Source organism: Oryctolagus cuniculus, chromosome 2 (assembly GCF_051225735.1).
Source record: "Oryctolagus cuniculus isolate XC-2025 breed Fujian yellow rabbit chromosome 2, ASM5122573v1, whole genome shotgun sequence".
Lineage (NCBI taxonomy): Eukaryota > Metazoa > Chordata > Mammalia > Lagomorpha > Leporidae > Oryctolagus > Oryctolagus cuniculus.
In genome coordinates this window covers 75,376,551-75,401,862 of record NC_142868.1, presented here as the reverse complement: position 1 = coordinate 75,401,862, position 25,312 = coordinate 75,376,551, and the positions used below count along the sequence as shown (strand labels likewise).

General features: G+C 41.8%; 1 protein-coding gene across 4 annotated transcripts in view; it reads left to right on the top strand.

Annotated features, from left to right (window-relative positions):
* The window catches only part of ZDHHC2 (zDHHC palmitoyltransferase 2), a 91,485-nt gene that overhangs the window by 15,126 nt on the left and 51,047 nt on the right, over window positions 1–25,312 (top strand). The gene's annotated exons all lie outside the window — the stretch shown is intronic.

The window sequence follows — 25,312 nt, the reverse complement described above, 5'->3', positions numbered from 1 at the left end:
GAAACCATTTCCTTAGGGTCTCCGACCCGCCCCCCATCCCCACCCCGCGCCTCTTCTGCTAGCTCTGGGTGCAAGATTGCAGCCACTCTGGAGGTGTGATTTAAGGTTGTACGGTCACACATGATAACCTGGATCACAGGAACCAGTCTGACTCTCCCCAGGGGCTCAGCCTCTTCCCCTGCCAGCTCTGAGTGAAAGATTGTACCCACCCCCAAGGCATGGTTTAAGGCTGCAAGGTCACACATGCTGCACAAGAAGCTATTACAGGGGGAGATGCCAGTTGGTTTGGAGACAGGCTTTCCAGCCACAGCTGTCAGCTTGCTTGTGAAGAACATTCTACCTATGTCTGAGGGGCCCACAGACCCCTAGCCCCGCTGGACAGCCTCAGAAGGGAAGTTGGTCACAAGATCAGAGAGGAGAGGAAAAGGTACACATCATGTAGGACCTTGTAGGCCATTGTGAAAACTTAGGCTTTATTTGGAGTAAGATTAACCCACTGCACAACCACTATATTCCTAAAGCTGTACCTATGAAATTTGTATTCATTAAATAAAAGCTTTCTTTAAAAAACAAAGACTCATTGCAGAGTGTTAAGTAGAATAAGGATGTGCTGTGGCTTAGTTTCAAAAAGATCATTTTGGCTGTTGTGGCATGTGGGTTTGGTAGAAACAATGGTGTGTCAGCCCATGGTGCAGGTATTGGAAAAGGTGAGAGATGGTCAGATTCTGGACTTTGTTTTTTTAAGATTTTATTTATCTATTTGAGAGGGAGAGACAGAAAGAAAGGTCTTCCATCTGCTGGTTCACTCCCCAAATGGCCACAATAGCTGGAGCTGGGCAGATCTGAAGTCAGGAACTGGGAGCTTCCTCTGGATCTCCCACACAGATGCAGGATCCTAAGCACTTGGGCTACCTTCCACTGCTTTCCCAGGCCATAACAGAGAGCTGGATTCAAAGAAGAGCATGCAGGACTTGAATTGGCACCCATATGGGATGTTGGCACCATGGGAGGAGGCTTAGCCTACTGCCTGGCAGCGTCATTCCCCTGGTTCTTGAGTTTTAAAGTAGTGACAACAGAATTTTTTGACAAATGTAAGTTTTAAAAGAAAAGGGTGGGGGCCAGCACTGTGGCGCAGCGAGTTAACACCCTGGCCTGAAGTGCTGGCATCCCGTATGGACGCCGGTTTGAGACCCGGCTGCTCCTCTTCAGATCCAGCTCTCTGCTGTGGCCTGGGAAAGCAGTAGAGGATAGTCCAAGTCCTTGGGATCCTGCACCCTGTGGGAGACCTGGAAGAAGCTCCTGACTCCTGGCTTCGGATCGGCACAGCTCCGGCCATGTGGCCAATTGGATAGTGAACCAGCAGATGGAAGACCTCTCTCTTTCTCTCTCTCTCTCTCTCTCTCTCTCTCTGCCGCTCCTCTCTCTGTGTAACTGACTTTCAAATAAATAAATTTTTTTTTTTTTAAAAAGAAAGGGGTGAAAAAATGACAGCAGTGTTCCTAGCTTGGAAGGCTAGAGCTCAATCAGCATGCAGCTGGTTATACGTAGAATAAAGGTGGCTGGGGCGGGCAGTGGCCTTAGATCGGTAATGGGCATGCTAACATTGAGATAGAGATGCCAAGTAAGCAGTTGCATATCCCAAAGTTCTCCAGAAAGTTAGTGGAAATTAGAATTAAAAGGTAAATTTTTGGGGTAGGAATTTTGCCTAGCAGTTAACAGGCTGGAATGCCGGCCTCCTACAACAGAGTGTCTGAGTTTGATACACGCCTCCAGCCCCTGACTCCAGCTTCCTGCTAATGCTGGAGTCCCTGCCACCCATGTAGGAGACTTGGATTGAATTCCTGGCTCCTGGTTTTAACTTGGCCTAGCATTTGAGGAGTGAACTGGTGAATAGGACCTCTCTCTTTCTCTCTGCCTCTCAAATAACAGCAGAAATTAAAAACAGGGTTGAAAAATAAGGGCTTTTTTTTTTGATGCAAACATATTTTGAAATCAGGCTTAGTTTTTTTCATGACAGGCATTTTCCATGAACTTTTTAAAGGCTCTGCATTTTAATTTGGCATCTGGGGAAGAGATCTGGAATGAAGTAATGTATTTAGCAGTCTTCAATATATGAATGGATTTAAAAACTCAAGGATGGATAGATTTGTTCTCCCAAGTGAGGGAGTGAATTGAGCAGAGAAGTGGGCCAAAACTGATCAATACTGAGAGTTCGAGATGAGTAGGAAATAGTAAAGACGGAGAAGGAAAAAGAAGAGCAGTGAAAGAAAATGGACAATTTCCTTTTTTTTTTTTTTTTTTTTTTTTTTTTTTTTGACAGGCAGAGTGGACAGTGAGAGAGACAGACAGAAAGGTCTTCCTTTGCCGTTGGTTCACCCTCCAATGGCCGCCGCGCTGATCCGATGGCAGGAGCCAGGTACTTCTCCTGGTCTCCCATGGGGTGCAGGGCCCAAGGACTCGGGCCATCCTCCACTGCACTCCCTGGCCACAGCAGAGAGCTGGCCTGGAAGAGGGGCAACCGGGACAGAATCTGGCGCCCAGACCGGGACTAGAACCCGGTGTGCCGGTGCCGCAAGGCGGAGGATTAGCCTAGTGAGCCGCAGCGCCGGCCCGAAAATGGACAATTTCTTGGTGTGTTGCAGCCTGTGGAGGAACAGGTATCTAGGAAGAGGGAAAAGTTAAGTTTGACAGAGGTGTTGTGGACAGTAACCATGTGTGGTTTATGCACCATAATAGCCCTGGTGCTGACATAAGGCTGATACGTGGTATCATTCCGTAGCAGGTGTCATGAAGGAATGAATGTCAGTCGAACATGTTTAGTTTGAGCCTCAGCAGAGTCAGCATCTAAAGCATCAAGGAAATTGAATCCTTCATGAGAAGATTGTTTGTTTTAGTTTTTTATTATTGAGTCATTGATGTTCATAAACAAGTTTGTAATGTTTTCACTGTTTTCAAAAATAACAAAAAAAAAAACCTTTTCTGTATGGAATTTGAAATGCCATCACCTGTAATAAAGATTAAGTTGAAAAAATTAGCTGTAGAATTTACTTGAACATTTAAAAGGTAACAAATTATAACAAAAATTATCTTTATAGCCACCCATAAAATGAATAAGAACAATTTAGGATGTGTAAAATATTTACCCCAAATACTTATAAAATAACCACTAAAAAATAAAGTGAAATATATTTGCAAGAAGTGCTTGAACTTAGCATTGTACCATAGTCTGTTTTGGTAGTTTTCAGATAACTAAAAACATCCCCTTAGAGTGCTGAAATTGTTACCTACTTTAGATTTAAAAGACTGCAGCAAAGTGTGTTTCAACTCCTGTTTCCTCACCCCAGCCCTTTTCTAAAACTGAGTATGCAGAACATAATTTAACTCTGATCGAAGGCTGTCAATTTGAGACAGATACTTGTATCAAGCCAATATCCAAGACCCTAAGAGTCTTAAGGTTTTACACTCACAGTTTCCCTTACTTTCTAATGACTCAAAAAAGTTGAAGAGGAATGGAATTTGTCATTTTGCCTAGGCATGCTTTTGAATCTCAAACACCAAGAATCTGGAGAGACTCATGAATGAGCCACTTAACAAGTGGAAATGCCTAGCTAGGCAGCTGCATCTCAACAGCACTTTGTTTTTCTCTTTAGAGTTACTTTCTTACTGTGAAACAACAGCAAAAACTCTGCATTGAGGAAATGAACAGAGGTGAGGAAGAAAACTTTTGCTAAAGTAGAATGTTAATGTGTGGTTTGAGAATGGGCTGTGTATTAGATGATTTTTAAATTTTTTACTATAAAATATACATAACAAAATTGTACCATTTTTAAGCATACAGTTTAGTGGCATTAAGTACATTCAGAATACTATGCAACCATCACAACGATCAATCCTCACAACTCTTTTTATCTTTCAACTAAATCTTTGTACCCATTAAGCAATACCATCCCTTATCCCCCATCTCCCGGCAAATATTCTACATTCTGTCTCTTAAGAATCTGACTATTCTGTGTGTCTCATATAAGTGAAATTATACAATATTTATCCTTTTGTGTCAGAGTTCATCTATTTTGTAACACATGTCAGAATTTCATTTCTTGTTAAGGCTGAATAATATTCCATTGTATGTGTTTACCACATTGTGTCTATTTTATTGTGGGATGGAGGATGTCTCATCTGGATTTATTCTGAATTCTTGTCTTAGTGTGAGAAATAAATTCAAAGCACAGTCATAGGTAAAGTACAAGAATGGGAGCAGAGTTTATTTAAAGAGATTAAAGAAATAGTACACACTGAGACAGAAGTGTGGGCGGCTTCCCTTCATGAGGAGAGAGGAAGGTCTGCTGGCACTCTACTGCCTCTGCTGCTTCTCCTCCTCCTCTTTTTTTTTTTTTAAGATTCTATTTATTACTTGTAAATGGCTTAAAAAATAAAATTTTTAAAAAGATTCTATTTATTTACTTGAGAGGTAGAGTTACAGACAGAGAGAGGGAGAGACCGGGAAAAAGGTCTTCCATCTTCTGTTTCACTCCCCAAATGGCTACAGTGATTGGAGCTGAGCTGATCCGAAGCCAGGAGCCAGGAGCTTCTTCCAGGTCTCCCATGTGGGTGCAGGGGCCCAAGCATGTGGGCCATTTTCTACTGCTTTCCCAGGCCATAGCAGGTAGCTGGATGAGAAGTGGAGCAGCTGGAACTAGAACTGGTGCCCATATGGAATGACAGCACCACAGGCAAAGGCTTAACCCACCACACCACAGTGCAGGCCCCTGACCTGTTTCTGTACCCACTCAAGTTCACGCCACCCCTTTATGGGTATGAGGTAGTACCCTAATTGCATGTACAAATGGGTTGAGTTTAGGCAGGGTTCAGCGTGTATGTTGATCTCTGGGAAGATTTTCTGGTGTCTCCATGGGGAGCTCAGCGTATTTGTAGTCATCTTGGCTTCCTGTTCTTAGTGCAGGAGACTCAGCTGCATCAGGGGAAAGTGAGTATACTGAGCCCAGAAGAGGGTGGAGTTTTCGCTGTGTAGGCCTGTGGCAGGAAGACAGCTGGCAGCCTCTTACTTCTTTTGTTCATTAAACTTGCTTACTTCTTTCCCTAAATCAAGTCCTCCATCAGTAGTCATAGATTTGTTTCTTCTGTTTTGGCTATTGTGATAAACGTTACTGTGAACAGTGTGTATAAACAGTGTGCTCAAGACTCTGCTTAAATTCTTTGGAGTATGTACTTGAGGGTGGAATTGTTGGATCATGTATTAGTTCTGTGTTTAATTTTTTGAGGCTCACTCCTCTGGAGAAGGTGCTATTTGCTGGAAGTGTGATTCCAGAGAAGCCTATATATATCTTTATAAGCATGTCTGAATTTGAAGGTCTCTGTATCAATATCACTGCTGCAATTTTTCAGCAGGAAAGTTGGTGGTCAGGGTATTGTGAAAGTCCCACTCTGCCCATGTGGCAGCCTTCATTCCTAGGTAGTATGTCCTTCGTGAGAATGCTGACCGTCTGGTTTGCCCTCAGCAGAAAACTTGAGAGCTGCTGGCTTACTGTATGTAGTCACGAATTCAGCAGCCGTGTTGGAGTAACTGGTGAGTCCAGAACATGAAAACTAACTCAGGGAAAGTTAATGGTGCAGATGGTTTGCAAACTGGGTAAACAATAGCTGGTGGGGAGAAGGGGGACATGGCTTCATCAGTAATTCATGGCATTTGTTATGATCTAGATCCTGTTCCAAAGCTCAGGACTGGGTGATTCTTGAACAATTAGCAAAGTATTTGTTTTGCTTGAAGGTCTAGGTTAAGTGAAATGGTTTTAGGAACAGAAAGCGAAGTTCTGTACATATTATTGGGAGAGAGATCTGGGCAGGAAGTGTGAGCTATGGCTTTCACGTTGAACAGGGGATGACACTCATTCCGAATATTGATGATTATTGTCTTCAGTTCCGTACACAGTCATATAGAATTTTCACTTTCATTATTTTATATTTCGTTTCATAAAATTGTATATATTTTATTATAATCTGATGGCATGTGTGTATTATTGTACTATTATACTTAGCCTTACAGGAGTAGTTGTGCAGACTTTTCCTCTGTGGGCTCTTGTTATGTTTGGGTTAAATTTATTTTTGCTGTAACTGAATATAAACACCATTAGAGCAGTTAAACTCAAGTAGAATGGGTTAGTGCTGCAGCTAAATGCAGTGTAGGGTAAGGGTATGTGATTTGATGCCAGAAGGGAAAATCAATTCAAGATGGATCAAATAAAAAGTATGTATGTGAGAACCCAGTTAATACATGACACTGAAGTTACAAAGGAAAAAAATACTTTCCAGTGACCCAATACTGAAAAGGTAACTAGTGACTACCTTGATACCCTTATGCATTTGAGTAGATATTGTGATCCAAAGCAATACTGCAGCAATTATTATTGTTGAAATTACAGACTTACACAGTTCCTTTCTCTCAAGAGTTGTAAAATACAATGTTAGGATAAAATGATTTTTATGAACCTAGAAACACTGGTGTAGCTATTCAATGTGTATGTGTGCTTGTACTCTGATCACTTAGTACTCAATATGGAGCTCCTAACCCTGGTAGGTGGTTTTATAAGGTTGTATGTTTCCATGGAGAAATAAAGAAGCATTCTTTTTTTGTTGTGGCTTAACCAATAAAACAATTAATGTCTGATAGTGGGGAAAAAGTACTCTCAGTGTTATCTTCCAAGATAATTCTCCGTATGCTAGATGATAAGAAATGTATACAATGATGTTGAAATGAATGCCATAAAACAATTTTTACTTGACTATGTATTAGTTTTAAATAATTCAGATGGCCAGTAGACACATGAAAAAATGCTCAGGATCACTAGCCATCAGGGAAATGCAAAGCAAGACCACAGTGAGGTTTCACCTCACTGCCATTAGAATACCTCTCATATTGAAATCAACTAACAACAAATGCTGAAGAGGATGTGTGGAGAAGGGTACCTTAATTCATTGTTGGTGGGAATGTAAACTGGTACAGCCACTGTGGAAGACAGTTTGGAGATATCTCAGAAAGCTGAATATAGACCTACCATATGACCCAACCATCCCACTCCTGGGAATTTATCCATTGGAAATTAAATCAGCATATGAAAGAGTGATCTCTACCCTCTTGTTCATTTCAGCTTAATTTACAATAGCTAAGATAGGCATCAACCCAGATATCTGTCAACTGAAGACTGGATAAAGAAATTATGGTACATATACACTATGAAATACTACACAGGAGTAAAAAAAATGAAATCCTGTCATTTGCAACAAAACGGATGCTACTGAAAACCATTATATTTAGTGAAATAAGCCATCCATGGAAAGACAAATATAAATCTCTGCTTCACCTTTCCATGGTAATAGACAGCCGCTGTGTGAGAAGCAGGTGAAACCTTGCTGAGGTGCAGTGTCCACCAGACTTAGGTGGTTCAAAGCAGTCATTCATGGCCTCTCTGGTTGTTCCTTGGAGAGGAAAGGGTTTGGAGTTGAAAAGATTCAGTGACTGTAGGAGCTTGGATTGAGTTGTAGTTCTGTGTATAAAAGGGAAGACTCTGGCCAGCGCCGCGGCTCAATGGGCTAATCCTCCACCTGCGGCACTGGCATACCAGGTTCTAGTCCCTGTTGGGGCACAGGATTCTGTCCCGGTTGCTCCTCTTCCAGTCCAGCTCTCTGCTGTGGCCCAGGAGTGCAGTGGAGGATGGTCCAGGTCCTTGGGCCCTGCACCTGCACGGGAGACCAGGAGAAGCACCTGGCTCCTGCCTTCGGATCAGCACAGTGCGCCGGCCGCAGTGGCCATTGCGGGTGAACCAATGGAAAAGGAAGATCTTTCTCTCTGTCTCTCTCTCTCACTGTCCACTCTGCCTGCCAAAATAAATAAATAAATATTTTTTTAAAAAAAAGGGAAGACTCCTACCACTCTGTCTAAACAGGGTGAATGAACATAACACCTGCAATGAAATCTGCTCAACTTGCTGGCACAGAGAATCTCTTCTTTGTACTTTGTTTTATTTGACAGATAAACAATGAGAAAGAGACAGAGAGAATGGTCTTCCTTCCGTTGGTTCACCCCCTAAATGGCTGCTATGGCCGGAGCTACGCTGATCCGAAGCCAGGAGCCAGGTGTCTCCTCCTGGTCTCCCATGCGGGTGCAGGGGCCCAAGCACTTGGGCCATCCTCCACTGCCCTCCCGGGCCACAGCAGAGAGCTGGACTGGAAGAGGAGCAACCGGGCCTAGAACCGGTACCCATATGGGATGCCGGCACCACAGGTGGAGGATTAACCAGGTGATCCATGGTGCCGGCCCCTCTTCTTTGTATTTTGAGAGAGAGGGATTACAGGATTCCATTGAGTAAGCTTTGAAATGAGGGCACTAATATCAAAGGAGTATCCCTGAGATCAGATTTCCTTATTTATCTGCACTGCTTATTATAGTTATGAATGCAGAAATTGTCTTTCCCTTTGCTAAGATGAAAGTGGCAGTGAGTTTTTCATGGCCAGTGTCTTGCTGTGTTTCTCTAGTGTTCTCCAATAATTTTATTGTGTTGGGTCATAGATTTAGGTCTTTGATTCATATTGAATGGATTTTTGTGAGAGGTGTAAGGTAGGGGTCATGCTTCATACTTCTGCATGTGGAGATTCAGTTTTCACAGCACCATTTGTTGAAGAGACTGTCCTTGCTCCAGGGATTGATTTTAGCTCCGTTGTCAAAGATATGTTAGTGATAGAAATGTGGATTGATTTCGAGAATTTGTATTCTGTTCCATTGGTCTACCCATCTGTTTTATGCCAGTACCAGGCTTTTTGGTGATAAATGCTCAGTAGTTTGTCTTTAAACCTGGTACTGTGATGCCCCTGGGTTTGTTTGTGTTGTTTAAGATTGATTTTGTTATGCAGGGTCTCCTGTGTTTCCATATGAATTTCATCATCCTTTTTTCTAGATCTGTGAACAATGTTGGTATTTTCATTGGTATCGCACTGATTCTGAAAATTGCTTTTGGTGGTATGGACATTTTAATGATATTGAGTTTAATGATATTGATTCTTCCAATTCATGAACATGGAATATTTTTTCTATTTTTAAATATCTTCTATTTCATTCTTTAATGTTTTGTGATTTTCATCATGGATATATTTGATGTCTTTGGTTAAATTTATTCCAAGGTATTTCATTTTTATTTGTAGCTATTGTGAATGGGATTGATCTTAGAAGTTTTTTCTGAGCCATGGCATTGTCTGTGTATACAATGGCTATTGATTTTTATGTCTCAATCTTATATCCTACCACTTTATCAAACTCTTTTATGAGTTCCATTAACATCACTTTTAGATAACCAGGTGCCCTGTAATTAGGTGAATATATGTTTATTATAGTCACCTCTTTCTGTTGAACTGATCTTAATCATTACAGAGTGTACTTCTCTGTCTCTTTTAACAGCTTTTCTGTTAAAGTCTATTTTGTTGGATATTAGCATGAATTCACCAGCTCTTTTTTGGTTTCCTTTAGCTTGGAGTATGTTTTTCCATTCTTTCACTTTCATTCTGAAGGCATCTTTATTGGTAAAATGTGTTTCTTATAGGCAGCAAATAGATAGGCCTTATTTTTTTAATCTGCTTAGCCAGTCTGTGTCTTTTAACTGGAAAGTTGAGGCCATTTACATTCAAGGTGACTATTGATATGTAATGACTTGACCCTGCTGTTTTTCCATAAATATTCCTATTGTTTACATTGGTTTTATTTGTACTTTTACTGATAAATGGTCTGCCTTTACCTTCTTTCATAATAATGACCATGTTTTTGTGTAGCACATCTTTAAGCATCGTTTGTAAGGCTGGATGAGTGGTGACAAATTCTTTAAATTTCTGTTTTATGCATGGTCATTATTTCACCTTCATTCATAAATGAGAGCTTTGCAGGGTACAGTTTTCTGGGTTGACAGTTTTCTTCTCTTAAGACTTGGACTATATCTTGCTATTTTTTTCCCTCTGATGGCTTTTATCTTTGGACTGTGCGTCTGAGGCTTAGTGGAGTGTCTGATCTTTCAGTGATTACCCAGAAGCATGTGTTGATTGTGGCCAGGGAGCTCTGTTCTGTGCTCCAGGGTGAGGGGAATGTACAAGGTGATACCCAAGTTGGGCATGGTTATTCTATTTTATTGTCAGAGGGGGAGTTTGGTCAGCTCTGTTGTGTAATATCATCCTCACTTTATTCCTCCAAGGTGACCAGTGGCCAGTGAATTCAGTGCTTAGTGGATTCAAAATTCATTGGCTCTGCTACAGGAGCCATGCAAAGGTTCCCAAGGCAATGACCCACCCAGAGAATCAGGAAGTCCTGAGCATGTGGCGCCTCCCACAGCAACTGCCCAGAGACCAAGCACACCTCGCACCTTCCCACATAGCCAGAGTGTTTCCACTGTCCCAGCACACAAAGCTCCCGTAGTCACAGAGTGCTAAGGATCTGCTCTGCTCTGTCAGTCTGTCCTCTCCACAGAGAGGTGGAGATGATTCCAGAGCCAGCTCTCAATGGGTATTCTGCCCAGGCAACTTAAGCCCCAGAGCCCATGACTTGCTAGAAAGCTGGGGGCACCTCACAGTCCTACGTGGGTACCCAGTCCACTGTTAATCTTCCCAGGAAGAATCAGGCATCTCCTCTTGGCTGGTTTCTGGGTGTGCAGACACAAGCAGGTATGGTGTTATGTATGTCCAAAATGGTGCCCACTTTCTCTTAGCTAATTGCAGTGTGCCATTGTTGGGGGGTTGGGGAGTGAAAAATGTGCGCCTTACTTTCCTCCAAGTTGGCAGGTACACTGTCCCCCACAGGGCTTCAAGCTAGACTCACACCAGGCTCTTCCCACAGCTTTATCGCCAGTAGCTTGGGCTGCTGTAGTCTGATCTCACCTCACTCCAAAACTGGGGCTGAGGCCCTCAGCTGCTGGGCTCCTGTGTTGTGTCCATAATTGTGCTATGCATCCACACCCTCCACATAGATCCACAGCATCCCTCTTCCCTCTGTGAAGTTTACACTGCAGTTTTCTAACTCTTCTCTGAGATTTCACTCTCTCCACTTTTTCAAAAACTAACACTGGACTAGAGCAGTAAGCTCCCTCCCTATTCCACCATCTGAAATCTTTCTGTCTTGTGATTTTCATCAGAGAGCTCTCTGACATACTTGGTTAAATTTATTCCAAGGATTTAATTTTTCGTGGTTATTGTGAATGGGATTGATCTTATAAATTTTTTCTCAGCCCTGGCATTGTCTGTACATACAAAGGCTATTGATTTTTGTGTGTTAATTTTATATCGTGCCACTTTACCAAACTCTTTTATTAGCTCTAAAAGTCTCTTAGTGGAGTCTTTTGGAGCCCCTAAATATAGAATCATGTCATCTGCAAATAGGGATAACTTGACTTCCTCCTTTCCAGTTTGTATCCCTTTGATTTCTTTTTCTTGCCTAATGGCTTTGACTAAAACTTCCAGGACTATATTGAATAGCAGTGGTGAAAGTGGGCATCTTTGGTTCCAAATCTTAGTTGGAATGCTTCCAGCTTTTGCCCATTCAATAAGATGCTAGCAATGGGTTTGAAATAGATTGCCTTGATTGTTTTGAAGAATTTTCCTTCTATACCCAATTTGCTTAAGGTTTTCATAATGAAAGGATGTTGTATTTTATCAAATGCTTTCTCGGCATCTATTGAGAAAATTATATGGTCTTTATTGCTCAGGTTGTTAATTTGATGTATTACATTTATTGATTTGAGAAAGTTGAACCATTCCTGCATACCAAGGATAAATCCCACTTGATCTGGATGAATAATTTTTCTGATGTGTTGTTAGATTTGATTAGCTAGTATTTTGAGGATTTTTGCATCTATGTTCATCAGGGACATTGGTCTATAGTTCTCTTTCTCTTTTGTATCTTTTTCTGGTTTAGGAATTAAGGTGTTGCTGGCTTCATATAGAAAGAGGTTGGAAGGATTCCCTTCATTTCAATTGTTTAAAATAGCTTGAGAAGAATTGAAACTAGTTCTTCTTTAAATGTCTGATGGAATTCAGCAGTGAAGCCATCTGATCTTGGGCTTTTCTTTGTTGAGAGACTATTTATTGCTGATTTGATCCCCATCTTAGTTATTGGTCTGTGTAGGTTCTCTATGTCTTCATGACTTAATTTTGGTAGGTTGTATGTATCCAGGTATCTATTCATTTCTTCTAGGTTTCTTGATTTGTTGGCATACAGCTCGTTGAATTCCTGATAATTCTTTTAATTTTCTGTGATATCTGTTGTTACAGTTCCTTACTCATCTCTAATTTTATTGATTTGGATCTTCTCCCTATTTTTTGGTTAGTTGGGCCAGTGGTGTATCAGTTCTAAGCCGTTCTCTCTTTCAGTGCCTTCAGGAACTTCTAAGGCTGTCTGTTGGGTCGGTGGTAGTATCCTATACATCTCTAACACTAATTTAATTTTTCTAATTTCTTCTTTTCTTTGGCCTGACTGCTGTAAATTTTCCAAAGATTTGTCTTATAACTTGGATATTCTTTCTTCTACTTCACCAAGTCTATTGTTAAGGATTTCCACTGCATTTTTTGTCTGACCTATTGAATTCTTTATTTCTAACATTTCATTTTGATTTCTCTTTAAAATCTCAATTTCATGGGAAAAATTTTCATTCATGTCATGTATGGATTACTTTAATTCATGGATTTGCTTCTCATTGCTTCTGAGTAATCCTGTGATTAATCTTTTGAATTCTGTTTCTGGCATTTCATCAATCTCTTCATCTTCACATTCTATCATTAAAGTGTTGTGATCTTTGGTGAGGGGGTCATGTTGTCTTTCTTATTTTTGTTTAATGAATTTCTGCATTTATCTTTAGGCATTTTTGGAGATATTTGTTGGCTTTTTTCTCTGATGGCTTTTGTATTTGAATTATGTTTCTGTGGCTTAGCAGAGTGTGCTCTGTCAGTGAATACCCAGAGCTGTGTGCTGAGTGTATCCAGTGAGCTCTGGTCAGTGATGCAGTGTGGAGTGAGTATCCAGGGTAACACTCAAAATAGGCACAGTAGATTTTTTTTTTTTATCAGAAGGGAGGGTTTGATCACCTCTATTGGCATAATCACACCCTCACCTCCTGTCTTCCAAGTGATCATTGTCTGGGTGTTAGTCCACAGTGGGTACAGTAAGAACTGCATACAGTATCTGTGCAATCCTCATTCTGAGCTCGGATCCTGTTGCAGTGACCCACTCTCAGGCAATCAAGGAGTTCTGAGTGTGTGGAGCCACTCACAGTGATTGCCAAGAGACCGTGCTATACCCTACACCCTCTCATGCAGTCAGAGTTCCCATAGTCTCAGGACACAAAGCTCCCACAATCTCAGTGTGCAGAGTATCCACTCTGCCCCTCTGGCCTATCCTGTCCACAGAGAGGCAGAGACATTTCCAGAGCCCACTGCCTTTAGGTGCTCTGCCTAAGTGTTTGAACCCCAGAGTCTGTGATATGTTGAGATGCTGAGGGCACCTCACAGTCCTGTGGGTACCCATTTGCCTGTCAGTCCTCCCATCCCTACTTGAAGTCAATTTGGAACATGGATTTTTCCCTCTAGTAAAATCCCTAAGTTGCATGGATTCCTAAGATCTGTGGGATGCAGCCCCTTCTCATTTCACAGTGGTGCTTTCTTACCACTGGTTGCTGGGTACATGTACCCAAGCCTCTGACAGAGCTACTTAACAAGATGACGTCCATCTTGTCTTGGCCAGTTGCTGGGAGTGTGCACAAGAGCTAGTGCTGCTGTTATGTATGTCCAGGATGGCACCTGCCCTCTCTCAGCTGGTTGCCAGGTGCTATTGTGGAGGAGATGGAGTGGGAGAAATGTGTCCCCCTTTTTTCCTGCTACATTAGCAGGTATCCTGTGCCCCACAAGGCTTCATGCCAGCCTCATGCATGTTCTTCCACCAGCTATATCACCAGTGGCACTCTCCAAGCTAACTTTCTCTCAGGCTCTTGGTTGCTGGCATCCTGTGTTACATCCATGCTTGCACTGTGCGTCTACACCTTCCATGTAGATCCATGGGTCCCTCTTCATTCTGTAGAATTTCCACTGTAGTTTTCTCCCTAACTCTTCCCTGAGAATGCACTTTCTCCACTTTTTTTTAAAACGCTGGTTTTTTAAGATTCATTTTATTTATTTGAAAGAGTTACAAAGAGAGGTAGAGCGAGAACGAGAGCAAGAGAGAGAGAGAGAAAGTCTTCCATTCCTCTGGTTCACTTCCCCAATGACCTCAACAGCCAGAGCTGAGCTGATCCAAAGACAGGAGCCAGGAGCTTCTTCCGGGTCTCCCACATGGGCTCAGGGGCCCAAAGACTTGGGCCATCTTCTACTGCTTTCCCAGGCCATAGCAGAGAGTTGGATCAGAAGAGGAGCAGCCAGAACTTGAACCAGTGCCCATATGGAATGCCAGCACTGCACGATGGGGCTTAAACCCGCTGTGCCACAGTGCCATCCCCTCCACTTTTTTTTTTAAACTATTTTCTCCTAGTGTAGAACAATAAGCTCCCTCCCCATTTCACCATCTTGCAACCTTTAAGGACCTGCAGAACTCCTGTTCTTACTGTATCAGTGTTTAGTTCATTGTTTAGTGTTTATCATCCATGTTCAACTAACAACCACTAGTATGTGCCAGATTCTATTCTAGGTGCCTTTCTTCCCCTAGTTTAACTCTGAAAACACCCCGGTCAGATAATTATTGAGACTAAGTCCAGATGAGCTAAGTAATTGGTCACAACAGAACATCAAACTTCAAACAGGATTCAGATCTCAATGAGAGACATGGAAAAGAAACACATGAATTTAAAAATATCATGACAGATTGCACTACATGCTGAGAACATCGTTTTAGATCAGGATGGTGATTGTAAGGATGAAGCAGTTGGGGATCCTCTGTGAGAAGCTGACATTTCATTCGCAACCAAATAAGGTGAACAGGGTGAGCCTGGTGTGGAGGTGTGTTGCAGACACGGTGAGGTCACTAAGGTTCATGAGATCTGGAAACAAGTGCAGCGTGGGTGCAGCGTGGGTGCAGCATGGTGAACAAGGAAACCCATGACAAGAAGTGATCTTGGAGGAGAGGGAGGCAGGGACCAGATCATGCTTGACCACTGAGGCTGACATGAAGAATTTGGGTGTGATATGTACATTTACTGCACAGTCTTGTAAGGGTTTTTAGTGAGATGACCTCATCGATTTACGTTTTACGAGAGATTATGATTTTCCTACTGCAAAGTGATTTTTAAGGAACTGTGAGAATTCAACAGCAAGGAATGTGGGCTTCCTTACAGTGTGTGTGATTAGGACTGGCTTTTGTGGTAACAGAGTCCAAAAGGAAACCAGGTGTTTGGGATTCAGTTTCTGTGCAATGTCCACTTCCTTTGTTTTGTTTTGTTTTGTTTTTGACAGGCAGAGTGGATAGTGTGAGAGAGAGACAGAGAGAAAGGTCTTCCTTTGCCGTTGGTTTACCCTCCAATGGCCGCCGCGGCCAGCGCGCTGCGGCCGGCGCTCCGCGCTGATCCGAAGCCAGGAGCCAGGTGCTTCTCCTGGTCTCCCATGGGGTGCAGGGCCCAGGAACTTGGGCCTCCTCCACTGCACTCCCGGGCCCCAGCAGAGAGCTGGCCTGGAAGAGGGGCAACCGGGACAGAATCCGGCGCCCCTACTGGGACTAGAACCCAGTGTGCTGGTGCCGCTAGGTGGAGGATTAGCCTATTGAGCTGCAGCACCTGCCTCCTTTGTTTCTATTCTGATGCTACTTATCTGTTCTGCACAGAACAGTTCCTATAAGTCCATGATGAATTTATTTTTAAAATGACTTTCGCCCTATGTTTTTAAAAGTCAGTAATTTTGGAGGGGAGGATGCATCAAAATAGGATTGAAGGCAATTTTATGGGCAGAGGAACCTTTAAGATGAAGTACAAATGTTTGTTTCAACAATAAAGTGAAAGCACAGCTAAGCCGATGCCTTGATCAAGGTCACATGTTTTGGAAGAATTAATCTAAAGTCCAGGTCTCCTTCTGCCCAGTTTTTAAATACCAGTGTCAGAGGTTTGGAGGGGGCACTATTATTAACAAGATTTATGGGACAAGAAAGCCCAGCGTGGTGACAGCATGGAGCACAGGAAGGCAGTGTTGAGATATTGTTGTACTGGAAAGCAAACAAAATTATGATGACATATGAGGACCACGAGGAAAAGAACAGTTTTAAAAAGACTAAAAATAGATTTGTAAGGAAACAATTCAGAAAAAATGTATTATGAAGAAAAGGATACAGTTGGAAGTAAGATGGAAAATTACTCTAAATAATACATTTTTCTTAGGTCTGTCATTAAAATGGTCTGGCAGCTGTATCAATTTTTGACCTCTTCTACACTGGAAGTGAATTAGAGCTTCGTGGAAAGTAGCTGAATGGACAAAGGATTCTGTTTCAAGGGGTTCCCACTGGCCAGTTTAGTCAAAAACTTTGCTATCATTTGACAGATTCTTTGAGAAAGGGCATAACTAACCCTGTAGAGTTACTTGAGTGCAGAGACTTAGCAGGCAGGATGTTGGGAACCTGGAGAGAGACCCTAGGAATCGTGGGGGTAAGATGTGAGAGTTGGCTGAAGCACTAGGGAATTTGTGGGTAGAGACACTGACTTTGTATGTGTGTTTAAGTAAGTTTACCTGAAAAAAAGCCAGAAAAATGTGATGGCCCTAGGGACCTGTGGTCAAGGAAGGGATTTTGTTAAGAGATTTCCGTTGCCACTTATATTTTTGTTTTAATCTTTTGGGTCTGAGCTGCTGCTTCTATTATTTAATTGCAAACATCCTAATAACATCATTTTTGTTCAGTTAATTTTTTAAAGATTTATTTTATTTATTTGAAAGGCAGAGTTACAGAGAGGCAGAAGCAGAGAGAGAGAGAAAGGTCTTCCATTCACTGGTTCACTCCCCAGGTGGCTGTCATGGCCGGAGCTGTGCTTATCTGAAGTCAGGAGCTGGGAGCTTCTTCTGGCCTCCCACGCAGGTGATGGGGCCCAAAGACTTGGGCCATCTTCTGCTGATTCCCCAGGCCATAGCAGAGAGCTGTATTGGAAGTGGAGCAACTGGGATTGAACCTACACCCATATGGAATGCCGGCACTGCAGACCAGGGCTTTATCCCACTGCACCACAGTGCCAGCCCCCCTAATTTTTAACTTCTAAACCCTAAACTTGTTGAACACAGGCAAGTGGTTTTATTTACCAATTTATTCTCAATAGTAAAAGCACCGTTTAGTCAGTGAATAGTTTTCAGTGAGCTAAAGATAAGCAGAAAAATGTAGTTACACTTTAAGATTCAAGTATTAGAACCACATCTCTTACTTTTGGTATTCTTCATCATCAGATCATTTACATGAAGCCAGAAGTATCCATGTCAGAATGAACCTGGAGCTTACATAGTGGTTTTATCTAGAAAAGTTACTGTGCAGAATCATTAAGGGTACATGGTTTCTCAAAAGGAGAGAGTTTACATTGAAGATGAGAAAAAGAAAATTGTGATTTACAAGACAATAAAATCACAATAATTTACATTTGCAATGAAAATAGCTAAAAATCAAATTGTTCTAGAAGCAATTATTATGTAAATGTTCTTTACTAATTTAAGAGGCATATAGTACAAATTTTTATCTACTATGAAAGCAGATTTTAGTATCTGAAATTTTGGATTTTGAATGTAGTTATGATTAAAAATTGAACCAGATTTAAATTACTAATAGTACTGGGCTATAATTATCAATAGATGTAAGTTTTTGGCAGCAGGTACTTTATATGTGATCACAAAAGCCAAATTTTTAAAAATCACTTGGTAACAGTCTAGAACTGGAATAATCTTTGGGATGCTCACACTTTTAATGAAGGTTAAATTTAAATCAATCTAGGTTAAATGGAATCTAATATCTTTAAGGCCCTTTAGAGAACAGGGTAAGAGAGTATCCTTAGGAAATCACATGAGTGTTGAACTGCACTGAATTTGAATAGGACTATTTGTAGTTGCTTTCTGGAGTGTGGAGAAGGATGTTATGTTGCTTTTCCTCCAGCAGATATGTAAAGATGTAGTGTGTTGTAGTTCCTTTGTTAGTTGCAGTCATAGTTTATTAATTTATTAAAAAAAATGAGCTTGGCCTGAAAACTGAAACAAAAAAATCAACACGTATGTTCTTAGTAAAAGAATTCCAGAGTAAAAATAGATTATAAATTCAGAATATGAGGGCCCAGCGCCGTGGCTCACTTGGTTAATCCTCTGCCTGCGGCACAGACATCCCATATGGGCGGCGGGTTCTAGTTCCAGTTGCTCCTCTTCCAGTCCAGCTCTCTGCTGTGGCCTGGGAAGGCAGTGGAGGATGGCCCAAGCGCTTTGGCCCCTACACCCTCATGGGAGACCAGGAGGAAGCACCTGGCTCCTGGCTTCAGATCAGTGCAGTGCCGGCCGTTACAGCCATTTGGGGAGTGAACCAATGGAAAGGAAGACCTTTCTCTCTGTCTCTCTCACTGTCTATAAATACGGAGTGTCTCTACCTGTCAAATAAATACAAAAAAAATTCAGAATATGATGGTTGGGGCTGGCACCATGGCATAACTGGTAAAGCTGCTGTCTGCAATGCTGGAATTGTCTATTGGCTCCAGTTTGAGAACTGGCTGCTCCACTTCAGATCCAGCTCCCTGCTAGTGACCTGGGAAAGCAGCGCAAGATGGCCCAGGTGCTTGGGCCCCTGCCACCTACATGGAAGCCCTGGAAGAAGCTCATGGCTCCGCCCTGGCAGTTGCAGCCACTCGGGGAGTGAACCACCAGCTTCTGGGAAGACCTTTCTCTGTCTCTCCCTCTCTCTGTAACTCTGACTTTCAAATAAATAAGGAAATCTTTAAAAAAAGGAATATGATGGTTAACTTTATTTGTCAACTTGGCTTGGCTGCCATGGCCAGTTGTTTAGTTAAATACCTGCCAAGATGTTGCTATGAAGGTCTGGTTTAGATGCAGCTGATGTTGTGTCAGATTTTGAGAATAGATTGTCTTCTTTTTTAAGAAAAATTATTTATTTATTTGAAAGTCAGAGTTACACAGAGACAGGAGAGGCAGAGAGGCAGAGAGAGAGAGAGAGAGAGAGAGAGAGAGAGGTCCTCCATGCGATGATTCACTCCCCAATTGGCCGCAACAGCCAGAGCTGCGCCTATCTGAAGCCAGGAGCCAGGATCTTCTTCCGGGTCTCCCATGTGGGTGCAGGGGCCCAAGGACTTGGGCCATCTTCTACTGCTTTCTCAGGCCGTAGCAGAGAGTCAGGTCAGAATTGGAGCAGCCGGGTCTCGACCTGGCGCCCATATGGGATGCGGGCGCTTCAGACCAGGGCATTAACTCGCTGCACCACAGCGCTGGCCCTGTGAGAATAGATTGTCTTCTGTAATATGTGTGAGCCTCGTCTAATCAGTTGAACACCTTTAGAGAAAAGATGACATATATGTTAGATGTTACACACACACACAATTGGTTCTGCTTGAAGAACCCTAATACACAGGGGCTAGAAACCTTGTTCTGTGAGAGCCAGATAGTAAATATTTTAGGCTTTGTAACCTTACCATCCCTATCGCAGCTTTCCATCTCTGCCACTACAACACAAATGCAGACACATAAGTGAACGGATGTGCATGTGTTCAAATAAAATTGAATTTACAGAGGCAGGTGGCTGGTTTTATTTCCTTGAGGACTGTAGTTTATTGACTCCTGGTTTAAATGCTTGCTTAGTCATTCAAGCAAACGTGGTTAGAGGGTAAGGGGGTATTAAAGGATGTTTTCCAAGCTAAGTTGGTTCAAGGAGCAATTTGTCATCCTTTTGATTTTGGAGATTGTTACTTTGACAGTCTTACTCTGCAACTTTGGGTTTACCGGTTTTATTTTTGAACAGGATTTTTAAAGAATAATCAGTGCTACAGCAGGAAAAAACAAAGAATCAAAGCAACTATCATTCTTATTAATTTTTTTCTTACTGATAGCAACTAAGTGGTATTGCTAGCATTTTTATTTGTTTATTTTTAAACTTTTATTTAATGAATACAAACTTCGAATATACAACTTTTGGGTTATAGCGGTTTTTCCCCCCATAACCACCGTCCCACCTGCAAACCATCCCATCTACTCCCTCTCCCATCCCATTCTTCATTAAGATTCATTTTTAAATCAAAGCAACTGTCACTCTTATCAATTTTAAACTAATGACTGAAAAATTCAGCCTTTTCTCTAATGCTCCAACCTGTTTTATAAAAGCAATGGTTAGGGAGAAAGGGGATTAGACAGAAAGTGATGATGGCCTAAACTGTGAGCCTTGCAGTATCTGTGACAGTTACAGATTCTAAGATAAAGTTTTTCACAATAGCTAAGACCTGGAACCAACCCATATGCCCGTCAACAGTAGACTGGATAAAGAAATTATGGGACATGTACTCCAAAGAATACTATACAGCAGTCAAAAACAATGAATCCCAGTCATTTGCAACAAAATGGAGGAATCTGGAAAACATTATGCTGAGTGAATTAAGCCAGTCCCAAAGGGACAAATATCATATGTTCTCCCTGATCGGCGACAACTAACTGAGCACCAAAGGGGCAACCTGTTGAAGTGAAATGGACACTATGAGAAACAGTGACTTGATCAGCTCTTGTCCTGACTGTTGATGTACAATGTAATACTTCATCCATTTTAGTATTTTTTTTGTTCTAGTACTATTGGTTTAACTCTGTAGTTAACACACAATTATTCTTAGGTGTTTAAATTTTAACTGAAAAGTGATCCCTGTAAATATAAGAGTGGGAATAAGAGAGGGAGGAGATGTACAATTTGGGACATGCTCAAGCTGACTTGCCCCAAATGGTGGAGTAGAAACGTGCCAGGGGATTCCAATACAGTCCCATCAAGGTGGCATGTACCAATGCCATCTCACTAGTCCAAGTGATCAACTTCAGTTCACAATTGATTACACTGATAGGTCTAAGAGTCAAAGGGATCACAAAAACAAGACTAGTGTCTGCTAATACTAGCTGATAGAATCAAAAAGGGAGAGAATGATCCATCATGGGAAGCGATATAGACAGCAGACTCATAGAATGGCATATGTCCTAAATAGCACTCTGGCCTCAGAATCAGCCCTTAAGGCATTCGGATCTGGCTGAAAAGCCCATGAGAGTATTTTAGGCATGGAAAGCCAAGACACCCTGGGGGAAAAAAAAAAAAAAAGGAAGACCTAAATGGAAGATCTCTGTGAGTGAGATCCCAGTGGAAAGAACAGGTCATCAAAGAAGGAGGTACCTTTCTCTGAAGGGAGGAGAGAACTTCCACTTTGACTATGACCCTGTCGGAACAAGATAGAAGTCGGCGAACTCAAAAGGCTTCCATAGCCTTGGCAACTCATGACTAGAGCCTAGGGAGATTACTGATGCCATTAACAAGAGTGTCAGATTGTTAAGTCAACAACAGGAGTCACTGTGTACTTACTTCTCATGTGGGATCTGTCCTTAATGTGTTGTCCAGTGTGAAGTAATGCTATAACTAGTACTGAAACAGTATTTTTACACTTTTTGTTTCTGTGTGGGTGCAAACTGATGAAATCCTAACAGTATATACTGAATCGATCTTCTGTATATAATGATAATTGAAAATGAATCTTGATTGTGAATGGAATGGGAGAGGGAGCAGGAGATGGGAGGGGTGCGAGTGGGAGGGAAATTATGGGGGAGGAAGCCAATGTAATCCATAAACTGTAAAAAAAAAAGATAAAGTTTTTGAAGGCCTTAATTATACTTTTGGCAAAGAGGAGCATCCTCAGTAACTATAGTAATCATTTATCATTCCCATTCTCTCATCCTGTGCACCATCAGTGCCAAGAAAGTGCTGCAATTCCTGTACCACAATTAATGAGATTGTTTCAAGTTCAGGAGATGTATTAGAAGGGTAGACATCTCCAAAGCAAAAGATTTTCACTGTAGGACATGGACCAGAAAGAAATTAGGCTCAGCCAAGATAAAATTAGGCAAATAATTTTTTGAAATCAAAACGAAAATTATGACTCACAGTGTAACTTTACGTACCAAATGTTAAGACTGACAGATATTTTGTCAGTAGTGCTATCTTCCCAAGAGTAAATTGCATCAAACTTCAGCAGCAAACGTAAGATTTAGGCCTTTTTTTTTTTTTTTTTTTTTTTTTTTTTTTTTTTGACAGGCAGAGTGGACAGTGAGAGAGAGAGACAGAGAGAAAGGTCTTCCTTTGCCGTTGGTTCACCCTCCAATGGCCGCCGCGGCCTGCGCGCTGCGGCCGGCGCACCGCGCTGATCCGATGGCAGGAGCCAGGAGCCAGGTGCTTTTCCTGGTCTCCCATGGGGTGCAGGGCCCAAGCACTTGGGCCATCCTCCACTGCACTCCCTGGCCACAGCAGAGGGCTGGGATTTAGGCCTTTTTTTAAAGTAATTGTTTTTACTCATTAAGTTAAACAGTGTCACATCCAAAAAGTGTCATCTCACTTTTAAGAGCTGTTTTCACAAGGACTAAGTGCCCCATCAAGTCTGAAGGTTCTGTCTCTCTTGTTATTCTGTTGGGGGTGAGTACCACCTGTTTTTGTTTCTACTAAACAAGTTTCTGGAATGACACATCTGTGTAAACAAGCCATTTACGTACATGATATTGAGATTTACATGATCTCACTGTGTATTTTCACTTGCAAAGGCTATTTTTGTTCAGAATTTTGCTTATATTTCTTTCAAGAGCCTGTGGAAATACTGACTTTCCTCTTTGCAGTTTTTCTTCATTTTAAACTCCTTTCCTGTATATCCTGTATTACGGTTAGAATTAGCAAAAATAAATACGATGTCATTGTTTGTAAATGTGTGGGGCTTTGTGCCAGGCAGTTGGTAAGTACATCCCATACACTACCGCTTTTACTTCTCACAGCAGCCCTCACGATACTGCTATTGTTGGTATTCCCTGCATTTTATGATGAATTAGTGGAATAGCTTGTGTCAGGTGCAAAGGCCAGAGATGAGATTGAACTGTACTTGTCTTTCTCCGTAACATTTGCTCTCTGTACTACTATGTGTAGTTATATTCTCTTTTTCATTTTGACAGAACCAAAATGGGGGAGGGAACCCTAGAAACTTTGGAACATTTCTGTTTCAAAATTACTTGAAACCCAATTGATACCAGTGTCTCCGTTAGCCTTTTCTCTTCTCAAGGAGCATGGATCGCTTTGTCTTCTCCCTCTCTCCTTTCTCTGGAGAGGTATTTTCTTTACTTCTGGCATTATACCAGCAAAACAATACAGAAAACATTACTTTTGGTGTTTTCAGTCGCTAGTTGAATTTCTACAATGGGCTAAGGTGGCATTGTAAAAGAGATAACTTCATTCTTGAGTTTTTCATGCCTGCAAAAGAATAAATTAGCATTTCTTCTATGTCTGCTTTGATCTGCCACTTTTAAATGATTTGGATTAGTTGTGTTTTCTGCTGTCCAAGTCACTCTTTCAGGAAACACTGATGAGGCAGATGCTGTATGCCAGATATTATGTTTTAATGAGGAATTCATTTTAATATGATCCAGTAGAACCCAAAGTCATAATATTTTTTCACATGCATGAAATCTTAAAATTGAAAATAAAAGAATTTCTACCACAGTGTGCTACTAACTGATTTTGAGGAATGCTCATTTGCTTTAATTAAAACCAAGTAAAAATCAGTTTTTCTTTAGAAATGAGGTTGGTATTTGGCACAATGGCTAGGATGTCAGTTGGGATACCTGCATTCCATACTGGGGTTTTTGGGTTCAATTTCCAGCTCTGCTGTTGATCCTAGCTTCCTACCAATGTGTATCCTAGATGGCAGCAGGTCTCAGATCCTCCCATCTTCAGCGTGTGTACCATCTCCAAGTCTGCATTTCTCAACCTGGGCCTCATACTGCCTTTTTATAAAGAGTGGAAACAGAAATGATGACTGGGTTATGTTAAAGAGTGAGATGAGGTTAGTGTGCATGTAAGGTTAGCCTGCAAGACCCTAACTCCCTCCAAATTCTTCTTTAAGTTCCTCCACACAAAGAAGCCTCAAGCAGGCCATGGAAAGTGTTCTGTCTCCTCACAGAAATGATTCAGAGCAACCCACAATAAGGGAGGGAGGTCCCTGCCACCCACCTGGGAGACCTGGATTGTGTTCCTGGTTCCTGCTTCGCATATCCCAGGCTGTAAGGCAGTGGATGGGCAATCTCTGTCTATCTCCCTCTCTACCTTTCAAATGAATAAAAAATTTTAAATGTAAATAATTATATGTTTATCTCAATAACTGGCTTTAAAAAAATAGGATAAAGATGGCTTTAAAACTCCTGAAATTTCTCTAGGTTGCAGCTGGAGAATAGTTATCAGCATAATTTTTTTAAAGATTTTATTTATCAGCATAATTTTTTTAAAGATTTTTATTTATTTATTTGACAGGCAGAGTTACAGTGAGAGAGAGAATGACAGAGAGAAAGGTCTTCCTTCCACTGGTTCACTCCCCAAGTGGCCGCAACTGCTGGAGCTGTGCCGATCCGAAGCCAGGAACCAGGTGCCTCCCTCTGGTCTCCCATGTAGGTGCAGGGGCCCAAGCACTTGGGCTATACTCCACTGCTTTCCCAGGCCACAGCAGAGAGCTGGAGTGGAAGAGGAGCAACTGGGATGCTGGTGCTGCAGGCGGAGGATTAACCTAGTGTGCCATGGCGTGTGCCCCTTTCAGCATAATTTTTAAATGAACCACACTGAAACTCTGTGAAGTAACGAATGAAATTAAATAATAATTTGTTAGGGCTGGCACCGTGGCTCACTTGTTAATCCTCTGCCTGTGGCACCGGCATCCCATATGGGCTCCGGGTTCTAGTCCTGGTTGCTCCTCTTCCAGTCCAGATCTCTGCTGTGGCCTGGGAAAGTAGTGGAGGATGGCCCAAGTGCTTGGGCCCCTGCACCCCCATGGGAGACCAGAAGGAAGCACCTGGCTCCTGGCTTTGGATTGGCACAGCGCCAGCCATGGTGGCCATTTGGGGAGTGAACCAATGGAAGGAAGACCTTTTTCTCTCTCACTGTCTATAACTCTACCTGTTAAATAAGTAAAAAAAAAAAAAAAAGAAAGAAAGAAAAAGAAAAAATAATAATAATAATGAGTTAGTGCTAAAATTTCATTATAAAATCCAATAATTATTTTTGGAATATCTATCATAAATATGTTCA